This window comes from Halyomorpha halys, unplaced genomic scaffold (genome assembly GCF_000696795.3).
Source record: "Halyomorpha halys isolate HHAL.00 unplaced genomic scaffold, Hhal_1.1 Scaffold835.1, whole genome shotgun sequence".
NCBI lineage: Eukaryota > Metazoa > Arthropoda > Insecta > Hemiptera > Pentatomidae > Halyomorpha > Halyomorpha halys.
In genome coordinates, this window is record NW_027109576.1 from 361304 (window position 1) to 369153 (window position 7850).

The following is a 7850-nucleotide window of genomic DNA, read 5'->3' on the forward strand; positions in this document are numbered from 1 at the left end:
AAATTTAATAAAATGACTTCTAATGGAAAAAAAGTTAATTTAAGAAAAAGGTAAGAGAAAAAATAAAATTGTAGTAATGTCAATAATAGAATCTATAGAATTTATGAGAGAATGTCCTACAGCTGCCTAGGGTTCTGTCTTCAGGGTGAGGTTGGATTTCCCAAGGTAATTAAGTCCCTGCTCTTTTAAACATAAATTTTATTTTTTTTAAAAAGAAGTTGTTTAAATTGTGTTTTTCATAACTCTTGTAATAATATTTATTAGGATATGATAGCTGAACACGTAACGAGAGTCCCAGATTGGCTAGTTCATAAGATTGGGAGTTCGATTGCCACCTTGGACAGTTAATACCTATTTAACGGAGGCCCCGATAAATCTATATTGACATTCCCAGTCTGCAAAATATGGGAGACCATTTTAAATAGTGATGGACTTAACATTTTAACATGTCAATTGTCTCTTCCATAAATCCAGAAATAAAACATGCACTATGACCTCAAAAGTCTATGTTTAGCCGAATTGACCATAACCAGAGATCAATTCTTCCATGATATACGTAGTAACCAGCCAAACCTACTTGTTCCTGACCTTGCTTCCTCTCTATTCAATCTTCCTACGCAAAAGAAAAAAAGTTGTCCTCCAAATTCTCTAATCTAGGTATGTTATTGGAGTTTTACTAATAGGTAGATTCTCCACAAGTCTGCATTTTGTCATAGTACTCATTCACACTATATTTTCCAGTTGTATTTTTTATTTAATAATATGATAAATTTCAATAAAATAATACAAAAAAATATATAAAAAGAAAATTACAGATTAAAAAAAATTAAAATAATAAATTCGCTGACGTTTTAAATAACTAATGTTCAATATAATCAAGAAATAAACGAAAATATTAATCGGAAGATCGATGTTTGACCGTGTGTAATAATAAAAGGAAGATGCGGGTGCAGTCAAAGAAGAAAACAGTCATAAAACTATTTAATGGGAACCAATGTTTTGCGCCATGTTTTAGGGCTACATCAGGGCTAAAAAAGATACAAACACTTAAATGAGGTAAAAATTAGGCAAATAGATAACAAAAATAAAATTTAATTTATGGTATTTATTATTAATTATAATTAATAATTATATCATATTTTCATAGTTAGCCATACCTTAATTAAATTTTATTTTTTTATCTATTTGTTTACTTTTTTACCTCATGTAAGTATTTGCCTTCCTATTTACTGTAGTATAATAGAATTTGTGGACACTTATATACAGTTTGATTATATTGATTATTTAATCTAAAACTTATTTTAATCCTGTTGTTTTTTTTAATTATTACAAAAAGTTTACTTTATTTTAGGAAGAGGCAATTGACAAGTTAAAAGGTTAAGTCTATCACTATATAAAATTGTCTCCCATATTTTTCAGAGTGGGAATGTCAAGACACATTTACAATTTGGGAAATCCAACCTCTTCCAGAAGACTGAAGCCAAGGCTGCCGCAGGACATTTTGTTATAATTTATACATTTAGCTATTCTATTATTGAAATTACTGCAATTTTATTTTATTTTTTCTCTGCATTTTTCTTAAATTAACTTTTTTTTATTAGAAGTGTATAAAGTGTACCTTCAACCTAATACCAGGCACTCCTTCACTTTTGAATCGTTGGTTTGATTGTAGTGGACTGTATAAAATAGTGATAAATAAAATATAATTAATTGAACGAAAAATCTATTGTTTAAATTACAGTTGAAGTAGGGGACGACCGAAACAACAGGTGCGTTGGTTAATTTTGAATAATGGGTCTATGGGTTTAATGACGTTGATGATGATGATTGATCGTTATTGATAGGTGGACTTACTCTATGGCTCGGTTATCCTCTCTCCCTTTCTTGATTTCCTCCCTCCTCCTTCCCTGTTCCGAGAGGCACTTCAAGGTACTACTCACTCATTTTTATAGTAGAATCTGGATGAAAATAAATAAATAGCTGTTTCTGGCAGTCTCGCTACCGAGTGTGCTCGGCCACATGGGGCGCTGGTGTTACAATCGTAGCCATATAATGGAAATTTTTTTTTGATTCTTCCGTTAGCACGGAACAAAAAGTTAATTATTTATTTTATTTAAATCCATAAAAGTCATTATTTTTGTGATTAACTTTTCTTTTTAAGAAATATTATTTTATAATAAGAATTTTATTTGTATCTTAGTTTTTTTCTTCATACAATACAGAAAAGAGAGAAAACTGCTCCTAGATCCCGACTATTATAACATTTGCTAGACAAACGGTCTAAACTTCCAATCAATTACAAAAGACTGATCTACATGACTATCATAACGCCTATCTGGGCATATGGAGTTGAGCTTTGGGGTTCTACTAAGCCATGGAATTCCTCTTGTATCTATCAATCCTTACAGTCCAAAATCCTTAATGCTACTTTGTCACAATCAAGTCATCCATCAGCACCTTGATGTTCCATAAGTTGCCGATCTGGCCAGAACCAGATACCAATCATTCCATGATAAACTTCTCATCCACCCAAACCCACTTATTTCTAACCTGGCTTCTCCTTTATTACCTATTAATTATAAGTAATGAAGAAGAAGCCAATAATCCTCCTAGGCGTATGACAAGAAGATGGCCTTAAGATCTTCTCCTTTAGAAATGTTATTGGAGTTCCATCAATCGGTAGATTCTCCAAATGTTTGCATCATGTCACTTTATGACTAACAGCAAATTTACTTGTTCTATATATTTTTATACAGTTGTAAATAGCAATAATCAAATTATTAAATTTTTTCCCTTCTTTTTTTATAACATATTAAATCGTTAGGGTTGTCTTTTATACGAGTATAGTCTCGTATAAAAGACCTTCCCCTTCCCCCATAATCATTTGTTAAACTAAAAAAAAAAAGTAACTGTTATATTAAGTAAGCCCCACCAAGCCGATCTGGTATTGAACGAAAATAATAAATATTTAAAAATTTTAGAAAATATTTATATCTAACTTGTATTGTAACCTAGTTATACATACTATGTCACATGTAGAGTCTACACCTCGGAAACATAAAAAAAAAACAATTAATTTTCACTAATTAGTGATGAAAGTCCTTTCTCTTTGCTCTCTCTCTTCCATCCAGGGAGTTCAAGGCGGGCCCAGACTAACTAATGAAATCAGGTCTCACGTGCAAGCTTTCGAATAACAATTAAGATTCTCTTGTGCAAAATTAGCTCTTCTTTGAGATATTAGGCGAAATGGGGAAGGGTAACAAATTTTATTTTTTTGTTAAATTACTCTTATAGTGTTAAAAATCATCTAGCTGTGCCAAGCTGCAGCCACATTTTTAAATTTCTTAAAAAGTTTTAGATAGAACGCATTTCTGGTGGTCCTAAAACTCTTAGTAAATATAGGAGTATATAATACAGTCAAATATAATTTATTACTATATAATAATATAGTAACGAGTTACTTTTTTTTTTGCCTTTAAAACTTAAACAGTGTACCCTAGCGAAAATATCAAGCTGTAGTGATTTAAACAACATTAAATTAGACATCAAATTAGTGCCACAACTTATTAATTTGATCAAGTGAATGCATCATAAACTGTTGATCGTCAATAACAAAAAAAAGTTTTTTATTATTAATAACAAAAGATATTCAAAAAGTTTTAAAACTGCTTTATTAAATCATATCACATGTCCAACGTTTCGGCCAATCCGACAATCATCAAGGACAATGTTAATTTTAGTTTCACAGCCTCGCATTTGTTAAACGCTGGGGTGGTGGAAACAAATAAAATATTTTTACTGTTCTTACTGTTTTATTAGTTACGGTTAAATGACATAAAACGTTCTTACTGAGTGAGAACCAACAACAAACTGGACGGCAACCTCCCGATGGTTAACTCTGCTAACTAGCCGTTAGATCAAGTACATAACAGCTAGAGAACTACAATCGATATATTCCCAGTTTGCCACAGAGTAACATGCATACATTAAAAAAATGAATATTTTAGATCTCACTTTAACAGCATTTATTTATAAAATGGAAGATCGCTGATTGACAGTGTATAATAATATTGAACATGGTCCGAGTGCGGTCAAAGCAAACTCAGATAGTCTTAAATCTATTTATTATGAGCCGTTTCACCCCACGTAGCAGGGCTTCATCAGGGCTAAAGAAAGATACAAACACTAATATGAGATATAAATAAATAAACAATATCAATAAAGAATTTTAATAATTTAAGGGAGGATTAAAATAAATTCCAATAAATCCCGCCAAATCACATTTACCCTTCGTCGTAAACCTTCGTCTTGCCCTACAGTATCTTTTAATAATACCCCACTCATTCCTGTTCAACAGATCCGTTACTTAGGACTAAATCTGGACAAACGACTGACATGGAATCCTAACACAAGACTGAAAAGACAGGAAACTGCTCGTCGATTCCGACTATTACAACATTTACTAGACAAACGGTCTAAACTTCCAATCCATTACAAAAGACTGATCTACATGACTATTATAAGGCGTATTTGGACATACGGAGTTGAGCTTTGGGGCTCCACTAAACCATCTAATTCCTCTCGAATCCAATTCTTACAGTCCAAAATCCTTAATGCTCCTTACTTTGGCACAAATCAAATCATCCATCAGGACCTCAATGTCCCCTATGTTGCCGATTTGGCCATAACCAATCCTTCCATAATAAACTTCCCAACCACCCAAACCAACTCGTTTCTAACCTGGCTTCTCCTTCACTACCTAATAATCCTCCTAGACGTCTGAAAAGAAGATGGCCTCGAGATCTTCTCCTTTAGAAATTTTTTGGAGTTCTGTCAATGGGTAGATTCTCCACATGTTTTTATCATGTCATAATATCACTTATAGCAAATTTACTTGATGTGTTTATATGTATACAGTTGTAAATATCATTAAATAAATTATTTTAAAAAAAATGAAAATAATTTAAGAACTTTTTTTAGTCCTCATGAAGCCCTGCAAGGTAGGGCGAAACGTTGGCTCATAATAGTTAGCTTTACGACTATTTGAGTTTTCGTTGACCCCACACGGACCATCTTCTTTTATTTATTTATAAAACTTTTTGTCTATTTGTCACTATAACATTTAATAATAAAATTGATTCTTTATAAACACTACATTTACTCTTAATTGCAAATAACTATTCATTATATTACAATTAAAATTAGCTATATATGTGTGTCTTTAGTTATAGTTACTATCTATGTAGTTATAATGAGATTCTTATTTTTATCGTATTCTTGTATGATTTTATTTTATTATACTGGTTAGTTTTAACGATCCTTTATTTTTTATATTAAATATCATGTTAAATGTTGTATATATTATTTTATATAGTATAATATTATATTTATTATATATTTTTAATCAAGTTCATTCCATATTTATTACGAATTCGTTAGTCCATTATTATTAGTTCACTAATTGTAAATTTGCATCATTATTATTCACTTCATATGTTTTTTCTCTTATTTTTAGTATTGTTTTATTTTTTATATTATTTTCATTTTAGTATTTAATTGAATCATTCATTTTATCACTAGAGGTTAATTCATATTAGGGCTGCTCACAATGCTATACTTATAACATTTAACATGGTAAAACATTTTACATTTGACACAACATCATGAATACCCCTATTATAATTTTTAAATGTTAAATATTAAATGCATAAGAGCTCCTAGCGGATTTTTGAGCAACTTGTTTTATAATCTTTCCTTCCAAAACTTCATGTTATTGTTTATTTATAAATTTTCACTAAAGTAGTTTATTACAACATGTATAAATTGAGTGAAAAGTGGAATTTGTGTGAAAGTTTGGCTACTGAGTGCATTGTTGATCTGAGTGACTTGTGAGGAAGGGAATCAAGATGAGCTAATTGACAACTGTCATTACATCATTATTATTGTCATCCATTGCTTTATTTGTTATAAAAACATCCAAAACAATACTAACACAATCAAACTCCAAACTACGAACAAGGAGCAAGTAACCTAACAAATAAAATAGTGACGAGCTCAGCTGGTCTGTTGCGTAACATCATTCTACATTTAACAAACCTAGTAACAGACTCTCAAACATGGTATATGTTATATCGTTTTAACATGGTAAAATAAGAAAATATTTCTCCATTTAACACGCTTTAACATGTTAAACTAAAGATCATGAATACCCCTATTGTACTGATCTAGCTAATAAATCGTAGTAACCACCACGACGCCCTAATAGTCAAAATTGTAACTAATAAATTTCATTTATGTCTATCATTTTTGTGTGTTATATTGGCACTGACCGATAGATGTTATCTGCTCCCACCATATTTGATGTAATTTTGTAAATAAATAAAAAAATATACATATACAGTGTTTGCAAATAATAGAATTAATTATTAAATGTTATAGTGAAAAATACAGGTTTATTTGACTGTGTTTATTTCATTTGGGCATAATAACATTGAAAGTTTTATAAAGAATGTGAGGCTGTGAAACGAGTTGAAATATTATAACATGTAGTGGTTAGAAAAAAAAAAGCAGGTAAGAGGATTATACATGTAAATGAGAAGAAAAAATTAAGATAGCATCTTATAAAATAAAATAAAAACAGTTGCATAAAAAGGCAAGAAATATAGAAATCTATTGCATATTTAATTTTATTTCACTTTTTTGTTTTTGATGTCTTCCCTTTTACTTGTAAGTAACTTTACAGCAGTTAAAAGATATTTACTGCATTTATTTTTTACCAGACCTCCATTTCATAATGTTTCATTGGTGGAGTTTTTGGAATTTGCTGGAACCAAATAATATTTTTTATGGATGTTCAACATATTCATAAGATGATACAAATACTATAAAAAAGTTCTTCAAGTTAGAGATATAGGTTTAGTTCCTAAATGACCTCATATGCATTACCAAACACTCCATGTGTGAATGCCAGTTTGTGAAACTACACAGTAATGCCATAATTTTCTAAAGTAGTCCATCCAACATCGGACTCGATACAGTTGATTGCCTATTTAATAAAATTGAGATCACATGTCTGTTAGAATTGGGATAACATGATTATTTGACAATATTGTGTAACCATATATGTATAAATGATGCTGGCAACTTTCAACCAAAGGACAACCCCTTCACAAATACATATCAAACATAACATCTCAAATCACAACAAAATAAAAAGTCCAAATACTACTTTAAGTGATTTCATATAACTAACACTGATTTCTGTAATTAAGGCGGACAAAATCCACAAACTTTCAATCACTTACTTTACGACTGCACCCTTTACGATCAACAAAGGTTCAATTCAATAAAACTCTGCATAAGGCCCGGAGATACATGGCCACTTAGGCAATTTGAAATCTCCGGAAAATACAAAAAACCTGGTGCACTTTATCTCTAAAATAAAGTTCATCATCATCTGTATCCCAATTATACCTCTTATATAATAACAATTGATTTAAGAATGTTTTGTTTTAGTTCAATATTTAATTCCCATATCTGCAATGTATTTATTTTTATTATCCATTTACTTTTAATCATTGCTATCTATAGTATTAAATAATTAGTTGCCTTCTCTTACCACATTTTCTAATGGCATCATTTTAGTTATTGTATTTTATAGTCTATTTATTCTTTTTTTTTGTTATCTTTTCTTTTTTATATTTTTAGTATAATACTATAAACTTTCTTATGTTAACACCAAATTACATGCACACAGTATGCGGTTTCGCATGAAGTATGTACACTTTTAAATATACTCTTTATGCATAGGGTCACTAGCCAAGAGAAAAAAAAAATTATATATATATATA

The 7850-nt window shown here is 30.2% G+C and overlaps 1 protein-coding gene across 1 annotated transcript in view; it reads left to right on the plus strand.

Annotated features, from left to right (window-relative positions):
- LOC106686537 (pickpocket protein 28) overlaps nucleotides 1-7850 on the plus strand; it is a 48040-nt gene that overhangs the window by 10867 nt on the left and 29323 nt on the right. The gene's annotated exons all lie outside the window — the stretch shown is intronic.